This window comes from Electrophorus electricus, chromosome 23 (genome assembly GCF_041902795.1).
Source record: "Electrophorus electricus isolate QZ-2024a chromosome 23, ASM4190279v1, whole genome shotgun sequence".
NCBI classification, from domain to species: Eukaryota; Metazoa; Chordata; class Actinopteri; order Gymnotiformes; family Gymnotidae; genus Electrophorus; species Electrophorus electricus.
In genome coordinates, this window is record NC_137519.1 from 7679277 (window position 1) to 7696374 (window position 17098).

Genomic DNA, 17098 nt, shown 5'->3' on the forward strand with positions numbered 1-17098 from the left:
ACATATTGGGTCAATTTACCCAAATCTGCTTATGGACATCTACCTTTCTAGAGAGTTTATGCACAGCATTTTTTTAGGTGTATCCTTCTGGTGTTAGGGATTCGTCCTGTTTGGGTTGGAGCTGCATCTTGCTAGGATTTTCTACCTGCCATGCATGTAATATAAAAGAAAGTGAAAGACTCAAAAAACTACATATATGACAGGGATAACCCTAGCTCTACATTATATGCCATGCTAAAGTGTAGGATAGATAGGAATAGGATAGTAATGCCATCACATTTGTCAAAACTCCATGAACTTTGCCTTCTGCTATAACAGTTCATTAAAACTTTCAATAACAATATTAGAATATTATATTTTAATAATTTAATATTACATATTAAATACACTATATTCTTAGCACAAAGGGGAACAAGTTCAGATATTCTTAGGCAGACATGTTTTGCAGCTAGTAAAATCTCACAACACACTCCCCTAAGACTGAAGCGCTTTCAATATTTATATACACTCATCAATTATTTCAAAATATTTCTGAAAATACATTGCAGGTGTACAGTTGCTATCTATAGTGAGTGATCTTACACATTCGCAAGAAAAAAAAAACATTAATTTACATTACAAACCCACTCTTATGGTGTAAGTATTGCAATAATTACAATTAATATAAGGAATAACATTGTGTAAAAATATATGATACACTGAACTCAGTTCATTGTTACACATTGTTGGATTCACAATGAGAAGTGCAAAAGAGAAAATGTGGTATTTTCAGAACTAAATCCATCATATTGCTACACAATAAGTCTCAAACAAATAGAACATTGTGGTAAAATCAAACTAGCTAATAAAGCTGTCTAGAAAATTTGGGAAGCAGTGGTGCAGCAGTAACCACAACATCTGTAACCATACAACACAGCTGTAAAACTATCACCTAACACTAACCCAGCAGTAAAACTTAACCTAACACAGCATTAAAACATTCCCAGGTGAAATCTAAAGATTGAGATATAAGTTTTGGGAAACACTGCATTGCTGCTTTTTCAGTATATATTAATGTGATTACTTTGAGTCCTTCTATGCCACATTGAAACATAAGAGAGAAAAGTAGGTATTTTTTCACCATATTTTATTTTAGATGCACTGATTTTACAAGACCGACTCCACTAAAGTGATGTAAAAAATAGTTTTGTTTTAGAACTATCCACTAACGGGAAAAGAAAATAAGCACTGGGGGTGAAAGGTGATGATGCAGGTGTGTTACTGGAACACCCCTCTTCCTCTCTCTCTCTCTCACACGCCCCTACACACATCATGCTGTCATGCAGACACTTCTCCTCTCCTTCTTTTCTGTCTTTCCTGTCTTCACTTCACTCTGTTTTTTATCTCCATTTTTTTTTCACTTTTCTATATTTTTCTCGATCACTCATCCAGCTTGTGCTGTGTGTTACCTAAGGATCCTGGAATGTATAATTCAACTACTACATAAACAGCGTGTGTTTGTGTTACTTTTTTGTTTGTTTGTGTGTGTGTGTGTGTGTGTGTGTGTGTGTGTAGAAGCACATACATTTTGTGAGTTTCTAGCATGCTAAGTATGAAGGCATCAGGTAAGAACTCTCCAACTCTTGTAGTCATCGTAGAACACAGCATGTGATGTTAAATAGCCACAGCGTTGTGAGAACAAAATGTTCATACCACAATGATAAGCGCTGAAACAGCTGTAGTTTCAGGGTGAAACAAAGAAAGAAAATAAATTAATTAAGAAAGAAGAAAAACAGACAATATAATTCAAATATATAATTGAAAATCTGTTCTTTATATAAGCCACATGTTGCTTTAATATCGGTCATTTCTGTAATTGCTGTAACCAGAAGTTTTAACTGTAAACAGAGATCTTCCGTAACACTATGAACACAAAATAATATTAACTTTTAGCTCAGATGCATGTGCAGAGTAAATAATTGGCACACAGATCTATTGCTTGACAGTGCATCTGAATATAATTGTTATGAGGGCGTTTGTGTTTGGTTTGATCATGAGCAGACAAATGGACCTGAAAATCTTAGGAAATAAATTGAATATCCCAAAGTTCTGTAAACCAACCTACAGCATTGATGGCTTGAGGCAGTCAATACAGATATAAGCCCTTTTCATTTGTCTGGACTTTGTTTGCATCAGTCTGGGACTGCCTTAGTACCATTTAGTACTGTACTTTATCACTCAGCTTACACCGTCCTTCAGAGCCTGACATTCTGCACATTCCTACAGAAAAGGCTACCGTTGGACTGCAGGGGATAGCAATGATGTGCAGAAAGTCATCAGCACCCACAACATTCAAGTGAGCACAGAACAGTAAAATTTACAAATGTTCTGATCTTTATCACAATTCAACATAAACTGGTATTAATAGCAAGACTAATAGTGAATATTACTACTGCATTAGCTATAGTTTACTTTGGAACTCAAAGAATTTTAGTTGGAAAATGTATGTGGCATTCAGTTTGTCTTTTTTCTGATTTTGTTGCGACTTCTGAAACTACAGTAAAAACCTACAGTTAAAGACACCCAACACCTTTTTACATACATAATTGCTAACATCAAAGTGATGCATTCCCTCTTTACGAGAAGATGCATTCTTGCCAAGTGAAAGTAACAGAAATCTTGGGCTTTTCCACTGTGGTATCCAGAGGTGGGTTGTTTTCAAACAGTGAGGATATCACTATGGAGATGGCAGGTTGTCACAACAGTTTTATGGTCATTGATGGTCTTGCATTTCAATTGAGCTGAATAACAGTTAATTTCTCTGGGTGTTCAGAGCACAAAGCATAGAAGCCTGGGCTCCAGCTCCAATTAGCAACTCACCTTCTTGGTCATTCATCAAACTGCAAAACCCACTGTCTTTTTAAATTCCCAATACGCTCGTTTTGGGGTCTTTTGTAGATGTCCAAAACAAAAGGTTTTCCATAGTAGCAGACATTCAGTTCAAGTAAAATCCTGCAATTAAGCAAGTCCAAAAACAAATACAAAGATCAATTTATAGGTCTATGCAGAATATTCAGACCCCTCTAAGCCCAATATGTTTTCTTCTTCTAAACCACAGTAGTGTGTCACAGACTGCTGCTAGCATGTACAAGCATGACCTCCACTCAGGACAGACCCCATGTCACAAACTGCTTACAGCAGAGATGAGTGTGACCTCTATTATGATAAAGGGTGTTTTGACCTTTGCTGCCTGTGATGTCTGACTAGCTGTCTTTACTTCATGGTGTTACTTCAGGGAGACTGCAACTCTGGTTAGCCAGTTTATAGGTGTTACACTCACAAAACCAGAAAAGTTGTACTGATCCACGTGCAGATTATTTAATGGGAGGCAGACAAATCCAGAACTATCAGTATTCCAAGGAACAGGTGTAGGTCACAAATACCAGAGATCAACAGGTAGCCAGGCAACAAAACAAAGGATACAACCAAAACTTGATCATTAGACAAAGTAGGCCTCAAAGAACACAGCCATGTAAACCACCCAGAACCACCAACTACAAGTAGCAGCAAGACTTCACAACTAAATTACCCTACAGGGGTATCTTAAATACACTGCCACTAATTACTTAACTAGCAACAGGTGATAGCTATAGGCTGACAGACAAGGGAGAGGGTGCGCAGTTCTCAGGTGAGCCTGACCTCTGGTGGCCAGAGGTGGAACCCTCCTGTGTGACAGTAGGGGAAATTTTAGATGCATAGATAGATTGATAGATACATGGATATATAGAGTGAAAGCATTTTCCCTCTATATCTACATCTATATTAGTTTTATCTTCAACTGTTTTAGCTAAATGATTTATTGCTTTCAAACTGAAACAATCCTCATACAAGGTTTTAAATGATATACGCCCGAGTACTTACTCTGATAAAATGTCATCCTGATACTACTAGGATTGTCACTAGGGGATATTTTAGGCATAGGTTGGGTATGTTTGGGTCTCTCCTTTGGCGTTATGGTTACCATGGTGCTAAGTGGCATATGACTTTGTTCATTCTTCTGTTTCATTTTGGCTTCACCCTTTCTCATGTTTTGTATAGCACTACCCTTCATTGTTTGTACCTATATTTTGTTTTCCCTGGTCTAATTGTGTATATGTACCTCTTGTTTTCCGGTCTTGTTTGCCAGGCATTGAACCTGTTGCTTTACATGTGTCGCTGTGCTTTCATTTCTCTGTGTCCAGTTCTTAGTCTTTGTTTTTGTCAATCATGCTTTCTGGTTTTGTTTCTTAGTTATCCAGCCACACTTGGACTATAAGAATAATTATGGTTTTGTAATTACCCTAAATAAACATTGCTCAGCTCAGCACTTGTATCCTGCCTCGTCTTCCTTTACATGGTATTGTGAAGTTTGGGAAAATAGCCAGGCAAAATACATCAAATATTTATATTTGGAGTGTCTCAAAATGTATAATGTTTCAGCTATGAGCCCCTCGTATTATCTTCAGGTAGACACTGTGTGTATACGTGTGTGTTTGTGTGATGATGATGAACACAGTAACCAGTAAAAAGTTGAATTTACAACCAGCACAAATAGATAGAAGCTAGACAATAAAGCAATGGCCACAGAGAGGAAAGCATGTTGGTCTTGTGAGGATCACTGTTAGCATGGTGGGGACAAAGTGTGAATAATCTGGTTTCTCAATTACCACAAACACTATCAAAAGAAGCTTGCAACCACGATTGCTCCCTGAGACATCACACACAAACATGTGGGCTGGAAATTTTGGCCTATTATTTTTTAATACATAAAAATATATGAAGCTCCCTGACACAAAATTTCTCTGGATGCATAGTGAGAGAGAAATCAAGACAGCAGGCAAACAGCCATGGAGACTCTCTGCTGACTCAGATATGCCCTACTATTTATTTATTGCAAATATATTTAAGCATGAACTATCCAAGCCCTAACACTAGATGGCAACAGCATACCGATTTTGATTAAATTGAAATGTCTGTGCATATAGGTAAAAGAGGGATAGGATGGTAAGGATTAAGTCGCTAATGGTAACTGGTAACTCTTTCTCCATCTGTCTGTTTCCATGTTTGCACACAAATGTAATACAAAATATATTTTCTTTTTCAAGACAGCAAATCTTTTATTCTCTTCCAGTGCTGTTAACTCTAAGATGAGAATGAATGCTATTTGAAGGCATTATAATTCATTTATACATTTCCCAGTATTTTTAATTTGTTAAAACATTTTCTTTTAGATTTACATTTTCTAGACATTTAAAAATTAAAAATCATGATTTGAAATTGTCTATCTATATCTATTTGTGAGCATAGGTCTTTTGTCACATCTAGTATCATACCTGGTGTAATAGTCTAAATTGGAACTTTTATTGTTTCCTAAATTGGCTATATAAACAGAGCTTTGCTACTGTGGATTACCACCATGGACAGCAATGAAGCTGAAGTGTTTACTCCGAACTGTCAGACTGTTTTATGACTTACACTGAGCATCTTATCATGATGTTAGAAGACAGTAGTTTTACATGTGGGGTTCCACAAGAATTACTGAACTTATATGAGAGAGAGAGAGAGAGAGAGAGAGAGAGAGAGAGAGAGAGAGAGATGCATAGATAGACTGATAGATACATGGATATATAGAGTGAAAGCACTATCCTCATAAAAGGTTATAAATATATACGCCTGAATGTCATCCTGATACTACTAGGACTGTAACATGCATACATACACAGGCACACACTACTGTGGACTCTGGACGTTCCACACTAAAATAAATATTGATGTTCATTAATTCTGTTATTTGAGAGCTCTGAATACCTGAATACAGATGCTGCAGTTATGCTGCAGAGACTGCAGAGCATGTATAAAGGCATTCTTGCACACACACCTGCACATACATTGTGCACTTTATACTTTAACCTTACCTCTCACATTTCACCTTCCATTTCTATTTGTACATTTTATATTCTTAATTCCCTATATTTGTATCCCCTATATTCTTACATTTTTATGTATTCCTATATTCCTATATATTTTATGTTTTCTTTGTTAATTTGGGTCACCAGACAGATGAAAAAGCATTTCACTGCAAGTTGAATTACAACCCCATAGACACATTCATAGACACACCGTCTATGGCTGAAGCACATAAATAACTGAATGGGACAAAATTTCCTTTGGTTAAATAAAGATAAAACAGAGGTTTTTATATTTGGCAACAGAGAGGTGTGTCTCAAAATTAGTACATTTTAATTCTACAGATCTAGAAATGAAAGCCAGAAATCTCACATTTACTAACCAGATCAAATCAATCACCAGAACAGCTTTCTATCCCATAATACTTTTCTGATGTGCTCAGAGAATAAACCCAGTAGATCTCTTGGATCCATGGACACAGGCCAGCTTGTATAGCCTAGAATTCAAACCAAACATGGTAAAGCACCATTTAGCTTTTGTGTAACACATAACTGGAACCAATGCCCAGACAAATTTATAGATCTTTAAATCCAAGTTAATGTTTTCTTTTTTAATCTTTTTTTTCATAATTTTTTTCAAGTACATTTAGGTTGTTGGTTTTTTTTAATATTCCAATTTAAGTTAATGATATAATGATGTAACCTTCAAGAGTTAATAAAGCTAATAAGTTTTAATTATTTTATGTCTGTGCAAAAGTAAACTACTTTGTACTGGCACTGTATATGAAAATTGCTATATACATAAACCTTTCTCACTTTGTCTTATATTGTTGATTGTTTTAATGTTATACTGTTTTGCACTTTCTCTTCTTTCTTGTCTACATTGCTAATGAGGGTTTGTCTCAGTTTATCCTGAGTCCAAATAGTAGTTAAAATAAATGAATGAATAAATTAATTAATCAATTTGGAGACAGTGTGTGGCAAGCAAACGTTTTCTTTTATTTTAGTTACAACTGTCTAAATAAGAACCCTGAGAACCTCTTTTAAAGCTATATCAGGTTAAAGCCTAATGTTAAAACGTTTGTTAGTAGAGTTAGTGAGTTAATTTTACCCATGACATTTTCTCTCCTGCAAGTCTATGAATATCAGCACCTTCATCTCCATGATCAGCAGGTTATTCAGTTTACTGGCTGCACCTCCAGCACTTCAGGAAAAAAATATCGCGCTTAGTGGGTCTAAGTCATTGGCATTTAGCTAAAATATGAGCAAAGCAATCACTAATAATATCTTACATCAGGATTGTGGCCATGACTCATCCAGTGTTTTTTGTTTTTTTTTAATCTTCCACCCTTACATAATGTAAGAGACAAGTTTATGCAATCATTTACACAGATGCACTCTGTATCAAGAGTATTAGACCCAGCTAGATCACGGTCATAGGAGATGAGAGCACTCTTTCGTGTCTGCACTTTGCTAGTTCTAATGCTGGCTCCTAATGTGCTGTGTGTACATCTGTCATGGCAAGGCACGGGGTTATGTGGCAGACAGGAGAAAATAACTTGATAATTGCCTTGGCCATTTCACGAATGACTCATGCTAAGCCCTTCTCATCATATTTAGGTACAGTTCCTGGTGACCACAATGGTAGAAAACAGTGACAAGAGGTTTAACATGGGGAACATGTTCAGAACAATTAAGGTTCCTTGAAAAGAAGCCAGATGCCATTGCCTTAAACTGAGTGCACATGCTGATAGATTACTATTGTGCATGGGTGGGATATCAAGTGTCCAGAGGCTCCTTGTTAAATAGGTTGAATTACTGCTTGCATCCCAGATTGAGACTAATCTAAATATTTAGATCTAAATTTAAATATAGATTTTGATCTAAATATTTAGAAAACCCACACACACTAAGATTAATGCACAGATTTGTATGATCTTATGACTCCATGAACCTGCAGTCTATCCACTACCTTAGGCAGGTTCATGGATAACTCTTTATTGTTGTTGTAAAACTGTATTTTTAATGTAATGTAATGCTGTCAGAGGAAAGGCCATGTGAACCCATTTAAGCACCAAAGAATCAGCCAGACATGCTGGAGTTACAGCTTTAAGAGTTTTAAACATCTTAAGTAAGAACACATACACAATTTGTAGATTAATGGGAACCAAGTGTAAAATGAATCAATGTAATATGCTCATATTTTCTTTTACTAGTAAGGACACAGGCTGCAGTGTTCTGAAGTAGCCAAACTAGTTTTCAAATTACATGTTGAAGGGGCTATATATAAAAAGAGAACAATGACAGGCATAGGAGACAGCCTTGTGGGACACCATACTGCACTCTGTTGGCTTTGAATTCAATTAACACATTAAATTTAAACTAACAAACTTGTAATCACCTTTGAAGATCTAAACAAGTCTTTTTAAACTTGCCTTGTTCTTTGGGCTGTTCATTAAAATACCATGCTCCCCATAGAAAATAAATACGAGGTAAGTAGTAAGTGAACAATTTTAGCCAATTCTGTGATTGGTTTCTGAAATCCAGAGGGATGCTTCTGAAAACCAGAGGGTTCAGAAGGACACAAGTATATGGTTCAGGGGGATTAGGAAAAATGTGCAGGTGGATTAGGATATGGTTCAGGGGGATTAGGATATGGTTCAGGTGGATTAGGATATGGTTTCTTAAGGCATGGCTCAATACCTGCTACTCTGGTAAATTTAAGGACATGGTCCCATCTGAAGGTACTCTAATACCCCAAAGAGGTAACCTAGTCAAAGACACATGTAGCTAATCAAAGGGCAATAGCATAGTATTATTATAGCCAATAAGACTGAATTTAGCATCAGAAGTTGTATAGAGGATTTTTTGCAAGATGCTGTTAAAATTCTTACACTTGTAGACTTGTACAGAAGAATGAGTGCTACTAAGGAACAGGAATGTAAATCCATTGTGAGCCATAAGCAGTAACCTGTTCATGGAAACTGTACAACTTGTTTATATCAAAACCAAACTGGAAACAACGTGTTGATATCAATACCAAAACTGATAATCAAGTTAGATTTAGGATGTGGTTACACTTGCGAGTGGGTCCCTAAGACATTCAGAGGAACACCAGTCAAAAATCAACACAATTCTGCCCTATAAATATGATACGAATATTGAAGTTACCCATAGCTTTATTAGTGGATGAAGAAAACTATAAAGAGTGTACAGAGTGCATGGTCCAGGTGGCCTGAACAGATGTACTTTTAACTGTTTAATGCAGCACAGATGAAAGGTTCATTAGGTTCTTTTCTTTCTCTCTCTCTCTCTCTCTCTCTCTCTCTCTCTCTCTCTCTCTCTCTCTCTCTCTCTCCCTCATGCATGGTTGTTTGTGTGTTATGCACATGTCCAATGTGAATAAACGTGTTTTTATGTAAGTCTCCATATGAGTATGATCACACAAATCTCTTGACTAAATGCCTAAATGTGAATAAATGTGTGTGTACATATATATAATCTGGTGAGATGCTTTATGGTTTATTTGCTAGATGGCTTGGTTGCAACATTAGCCACTCTGATGGTATAAATAGAGCCTTTTTCCCCGAGCCTAGTCCAGGGGCATTCTGCTCAGAAATAAGATCCCTGATCTAAAAGAGAGCTGCATTGCCCCATGGGAAATGCCATGTGCATCATGCTTGCCCTCAGTACCCTTGCTGCAGTATTCTGACGAGGGTTAAGCGAGCCCAGAATAGTGATGGACAATTTGTGAATGAATCATTTTTGAAAGATTCTTAAATGAATAAAGGCAAATTTATTTGCAATCAAAAACAAATTTAAATTATTTTCAAGGACACAAAAAAAGCACAATTTTTTTTTTTTTGCTCAAACATGTTAGTTGGTGTAGGAATATACCAGTCCTAAAAACTGGTGGGTTTTTAAGAATGATTTACCAAAAACACAAACTTTATTTATCACAGTGATACTAAATGAATCTGAGGCAAAGATTTTTCATTATGTTGTAGGTGTACTTGTGTTCATGGATCTCATGATTATCGTTCAATTCAAGTTATTCTCACATCCTCCATGTAGTCTTATCTAAGCTACTTCAATTGTAAGTTTTCCCTAGCCTTAAGAATAGGATCATCACAATTAACATTTTGAAAAAATTCTTGATCACCCCTGATGCCCACTGTGGGTAAGTATCACAAATTAAAATTCAAATAGTTTCAATCAAATGAATGGCTTAAAAGAACCAAATTAGTAAAGTCACTTCAAATGTTTATTACTAACCCAGAACATTACTTTTCATTTCACAGAAAAACCTGGGCCAAGAGGATTTCTAGTGATTTGCGCCAAATTTAGTCTGGTATGGCTGGACTGTGTTGATACCAAGGTAACTGTACACAGACGAGAAACAAGAAGAAGCTGTGCAGACAGAAGTTGCTTTTCCTCCCATTTAAATGTTTTTCATGACCCTGAGAGTGGTGTACTTTGAGGGTATCTTTAGACTAGCCCATTTGTACCAGCACTAAAAATAAATGATTTCTGAGTAGAGTACAAAACATTTTTGGATATGATAATCTGGCAAATATTATAAATATATAATGTAAATGGTTATGATCCACTCTGAACTTACTCTACACACAGCTGTGCCATTAGATGAGGAGTAAAGATGTGTAAAAGACCACAGGCCATAATAAACTTGGGGGGGGGGGGGGGTAAAATTACTTGTAGCAGGAATACAACATACACTCTTGTCAGTCCTGGTACCCCCCGGACCATCTGTGAGAATTTAAAAAGTCTCGAAATGCACAGCCATAGATGACCTCATCAACAGTGACAGCAAGAATCCCGATTAGCTGGGACAATGTAGTGAAAGTGAATGATACCCGACCTGAAGTAACAAGGGCACAAACAGGAAGCAGCATCTCCCTCCAATGTGGTCTGTCAGCTGTGGTCACCAGCATCACTAGCTTACTAACCATCAACTCAGCTTTTTCCTTGTCCCTACAGTGTACAGTGGCTCTTACTAATACCACAATACAGATCCCCCCCAAAGCAGTGCTTTGCATCAGCACACAGCATGTGATAACAGCCGGACCCGCTTGAGCACGGTTTATACACGGTAGCGTCTTCTTCACATTAATAATTAAAACTATCAGATTTAAATGCAAATATCCATGCGCTCATACACATGTGATCATTTCAACTGCTGTCATTTTGATAACCTGTTGCGAGGAACATCTTATCTGCCTTCTGGTGTTTTAGCACTGTTCACTTCCTCGGAGCCGTGATTTATTCATTAATCTATTCCAAATAAAGTATGGAACATTTCCAGTTTGGCCGTGAAGTACAGGAAGTTCAGGGTCGGGGAAAGGAGACACCTGACAAACTGATCCAGACAGGAGAAAGAATAACGGGACAAGTAAAGCTCTCCCTCTCTACATTCATGAAGTTCATCACTCTATGGCTTTAGTATATTTAAATCAGATGACAAACAGAATAACTGTTGTTTGCCACTAGCCTGCTTTTGAGGAGCAGACTAGAAAGAATAACCATCTTGTAGTCATTATCATATTAAATTTTTTATTGGTTTTAAATTAAAAGAGACTCATAGTACAGGTAGTGCTCACACAGTGCCTTGTGTGTGTTTGGTGTGTACCAGTTAGAACAGCGATTTACTGCTGAAATTCACAACAAAAATTATTAGGTCAATATTAAGTTGATTTGTATTTACAATTGCATTCAATAATTAGGAAAAATATATAGACATGCATTCCAATGTAAACTGAAATTTCAGGAGTCAGTAAGTCAGGCAGCATACTAAGAAGAGAGTGAGAGAGAGACATTGTGTGTGTGTGTGTGTGTGTGTGTGTGTGTGTGTGTGTGTGTGTGTGTGTGTGTGTGTGTGTTGGGGATGAGTACAGTATAGCTGAGAACCAAGAACACAATGGCAATAAATATATCACTAAAAGAGACACAGAGTGTATGGCAATGAAATGAAAAAAAAAATTGCTTTAGTGTTGTAAACAAAGCTTTGATATATACCTAACTTTATTATATTTAACCAAAATTACATGAAATGTCATATCCATGCATGATATCTGTAAAAAATAGCACATGTAATACATCCAACACAAAAAATTCCCCCAAACAACTGAGCCGCAAGTCCACAGCATTTTTTTACTGAAAAAGTTTCAGTTCGATATCAATATCAGATGACATTCAAATGCGAGATATCAATATCGGATTGGTACACAGAAATTGATATCATGCCATCTCAAATTAAAAATGCATAAAAGCAAGTTGTTGAAATGTAATGCACATGGTTTTTCTGTAATGTATGAACATTCATCATGCCATATGATTGTTTGCATTGTATTGTTGCAGCACTGAAACCAAACAACAATGAAAGGTTTAGATTACATTTCATAATAGTACAAAAAGCTGAGGTCATTTATGAAAAACAGTGGCACCACATCTGCATTTGAATGAATGAATGCAAAAAGTAGAAAGAAAAACAATTATGTCTTGTGACATGATAAATCTGTACACATCATATGAAATCAGTAGAAGTTGTGCTATGCATCTTAAAAGGTTTTAAAGGATGAAAGTCAGTTTTACAACCAAAAAGTAACAAACAGCATTTATGAAGAGATTTTTTTTATTATTATTTTCTATAAAGTGCAGCTCACGTGAGATGAAGAATCAAACTGCTTTGTAGTCCTCAAATTAACCAGTTTATGCTCCATAGAGTGGGTGCCCCACATAGAGGTGATCTTTAAAATAGATTTAGTACAAAATCTCTGACACTTCCAAGTCACTAGGTGTCAGTAAAGTAGCAGTTTTCATAATGTGAAAATGACTTATTGCTCCTTTAATTATTTTTAATCCTCTAGTCAAGTGAATGTTTGGCTGTTTACAAATATTCAGCCAACATTTAAAAACAAAGATGTTAAATGTTAAATGTTTTGATTAAGAATAGGCTAACATGTATTGAGAAAAGCTCAATATTTGCATGTTATTACATGATTCTCTAAATTAACTATGACAAAATAATTATTTTGGAAAGAACATTTGAAGAAGTTTCTGTATACTTACAGCTATCTTGATATAGTTATTTTAATAGTCTATGATTAGGGTTAGAGGGGCATCAGCCTAGTAAATAGTATACCCCTTTGACATTTTATGGGAGTGGGTGACTACAAAATTAGTTTATAACTGATTTACTAGGCATATTTTTCTACATATAAGATTGGAATGCTTATTTTCTTTGAGATTTAAAGTGTTGAGTCCTACTTTCAGAGAAAAGTTCAGAGAAAAATATCATAAATAATATTTGTACTAAAGCTGTAATGTATATGTCATTCAGTAGCAATCATCAGCCTTCTGAGGGTAACCACAGCCAACTCTGTACTGAAGACTGATGATTGAGTATAAATCTGACCACTAATTCTGCAGAATTTAAATAATTTGCTCTTTTATATAACTAAGAATTTACATCCTCTTATTTCCCCAGCGGTGTTTGTTTCTATTTTTCCATTGTTAAATAATTTTACTAAATATTGCAGATGTCATATGAGGACAACTGTCAAATTGGATGCATCTGGTCTTGCTTTTCATAACAGCTGCCTCACATATATTTGCCTTGAATTCGCTTTGCTCTGCCAGTTATTGTACTCCCAATGTTACCTGTATCTCTCATGCAGTTTTAAAAGAGCACTAGAAAGCTTTCAGTTCAGGATTCAATTTGTAAGGTATTAGAGCCTGATTTGAGAATGTCAGTTTTTATGCAGTATGCTAATAGCCTGCAATGCACCATGATGCTTTTTGAAGTCAGATATGCCATAATAATAGACTAACATACACCAAAGTAAAGCAACATTGCCGGTTAAATTCATCACCATATAAATACTACTTGAACATCTTATTTATGCATGGAAAATGTTTACAGAAGCTCAGAACTTCGATTCTAATTTTCTTTTTCCCAAAGTGTGTGGATGAGTAAGGAACTTCTTTTACAGTACAGAGGGAATGAGTCCCAGCTTGTTTGTGGATGTCCAAGACACATGAACAGAATAAATGCCTACATGTATCAGTGACGCTTCACCATCCATCTAGCCCTGACCTATCTCTTTCAGAGAAGCAGGTTTCCAATCCCAGCTGGTGAAACCTGAGGATCATAACCTGAACCTCTCCACCCCCCTAAACCCCATTTTAATTTTGCTGCCTTGAACATGAAAATCTCAGTCTGACATTGAACAGAAGTGCTTGTGCCTTAAGCATGCTAACATAATAGGATGACTTTGCAAAAAAGGATTAGCAAATGCAGCTATGGAATGCTTAATGAATCTATCAGTCACAAATGAGCGTACACCACTTCACAAAGTTAAAAGGGGAAAGCAAACTGATGCACCAGTATTATCATTAATTCAATGAGCAGCCTCTCCGACAGCTGTGTGGGGGTCTCATGTCGCATGCTTTGCAATATCAGTATCTGCACCAATCAGATTCTGTTGTGAATTATTTTTAAAAAGGACTATAATTTCACTTTTTTCCTAAGCAAGAAAGAGATTTGAAGGTTGATTTACATTACCTCATAACATGTGTATATGAGTGTGAGTGTGTGTGTGTGTGTGTGTGTGTGTGTCTTACCTCTTACAGCCTAGACCGTCAAACAATTCCTGGCTGGTACAGTTGAACTTGTATAATACACATACACAATGCAGAAACGTTATCCGGTATAAAGTGTGACACTTCCCCTTATTGCTTGCCGTTGTCCTCTGCTTGCCGTTCTGTCTCTGCTTGTCCTCAGTTTGCCTCTATGAAAGATCAAGGTAAGGAGTCTGGATCCGCAGAGTTGGGGGGGGGGGGGCGTTCCTGCTAGAGTGTGTCTGGATGAGCCAAAAAAAAGGAGAGATACAGAGTGAAGGGAGTGAGCTACTGCCCTGTCAGAGGAATGGACGGTATTGCACTGAGCAGGAAAGAATAAACAGAGAAATGAAGTGGGAGGGGGGATGGAGGGAGAGACAGGCATGCAGATATCAGTGGTGCTGCTAAATTTAATGCCCCCGTCTCTCTGTTACACACACACACACACCCCTCCCCTCACATTCATGGTACACCCCTTGGACAGATGGCCTTGTCAGGAGACTGTGCCCTCAGGAACTCTAAGAGAAAGACAGATGGCTATATATAGAGATGGAGAGTCAGAGAGAGAGAGAAGGTACAGCAGATTCTGTCAAGTCATGCAAATATGAGAAACTAAATCAATACTTGTATAAAGAAAGGTCTTAGTATTTCTGATTTTTTCTATAATTTACAAATCCAAAGAATGCATGAAGGCCTGTTCTCATGGGTTGTGGAGTCACAGTTCAATAAATGCTGTAAGAAATAGCATTTAAAGAGATTTTTGTATTTGAGGAAATACTTAACTACACATACCTAAATACTTTGGTGTGGTCTTGAGCTTTTTAATATGGCATTACTGTAGAATATGTTCTCTTCCATGTGTTTTACTTTCAAATGCTCAGAAAGGTGTGTGTGTGTGAGAATCAAAAGGAGACTGAAGCGTGTGGCCCGAGTGCTGCAGGGCATGGGGCAGAATGCACAGGCTCCAGCGACGTGGATGAACATTTATTACTACACAAAGACAACGGCACTCACATGCGTAACAAACGGTGAACGTGAGCACAATACGGTCCACATTAAACAAACACGATAAACACATACATTTAACAATGATGAAAATAACATCTAACTTTAACATTAACACTAACACGCTACCTCAACAATGACCAGCACCTTGCACACAAGGACAAGGGTTTATATACACAAAGACAAGACAAGGTGCAGGTGTGTGTAGGTGTGTAGGTGTGTACACAAACAAATATCCTCCCAAGTCATGTGGCAGGCCAAACCCTGTGACTTGCGGGAGGTAATGCTTGTGAATGTTTCACATGATTGATTTATTTGGACAAATTATTTGTATGTAATAATGGCTGAATGAATACTGGGCTTAAGGGATTTGTATGTAAAATAGGTTTTTTTAAATGTCAACATGCTTGACATCAAAAAAGTTCAATGTACAAGAAATAAAGTTGAGACAGTGAGGCAGGATGCAGAACTGAGCAGACCTTTCACAAACAGAGAAGTTGTACACGGAACAAAACTAACCCAAATACAGAACATTACAACACTCATAATGTAATAGGCAGTCTAACGCTCACAGAAGCAGCTGATACACAGCATGCATGGGATCAAACACCGACAAAGACTAACAGTTAAACAGGACTTTATATATACATGGTAACAAGGAACAGGTGCGGCACATGGGAAGGGTGTGGCAATAAAGACGAAGACACACACACACACACACACACACACGCGAACACGAACATAGAGAGCAGGCTAGGAAGAGGGGGCCGTGTTGTGACAGAACCCCCCCCAACGGCGTGACTCGTAGCGTGCCAGTCTATCGGGCCATGGCCCCCAGACCAACGCCAAATGGCGAGGCCTGAGGACTGAGCGAACCGACACGGGCCAGCGCAAACAGGACAGAAGGGAGGAAAACAAGGAACATGACAACCGGCTTGGGTGGTGCCAGCGCCTCTGCTTTTTGGGCAGGTGAGCCGGAGTGCACGCCAGATGACCCGCCCACCTTGGGATCGAGCGCCGGCAATGCTTCCACCTTTCCCAGTTCAGCTGACAGGCAGGCACACGTTCATTGTGGTCTTGCGCTCAAGGTATGACAGTATCCCTTAGTGACTCAATAAAGAGATGGAGTTGCATGGTCTTGGAGATCACCTGGTTGGTGACCACTGCTCTAGGTTACATGAATGCAGTGAATCCCTTTTTCACGCCATTGCACTATGGTCTGCTTATCTTCTTGCTAGCTGCTGAACTCCTGTCCTTTCACTAGTCCTTCTGATCTACATTCCTAATATTGTGGATAAAATACGATAAGAACACAGTCAGAAAGAATACACTTTCAAAAAATACAGATGATGCTTTAGTACATGTAATTTATATCTAAGTTTTAAATATAAAAAATAAAAGGTTTTGAAACTAAACATGAGTATCTTACCAAAATGTTTGGTTTTGATTGGCTTTCAATATTTTTGACCACCATGGGAACCTTAAAACCTTTAAACTATTTGCAAATGACAGCAGCTTGGATGACAAATAAA

The 17098-nt window shown here is 37.4% G+C and overlaps 1 protein-coding gene across 2 annotated transcripts in view; it reads right to left on the reverse strand.

Moving 5' to 3' along the window:
* Window positions 1-14876, reverse strand: part of filip1l (filamin A interacting protein 1-like) — a 59810-nt gene extending 44934 nt beyond the window's left edge. The window contains exon 1 of one of the 2 annotated variants that reach the window (XM_027011395.3): window positions 14565-14876. The gene's annotated coding sequence lies outside the window, so the exon portion shown is untranslated. The remainder of the gene's footprint in view (window positions 1-14564) is intronic. The other variant, XM_027011396.3, reaches the window with a different exon arrangement.
* Window positions 14877-17098: the final 2222 nt, after the last annotated feature.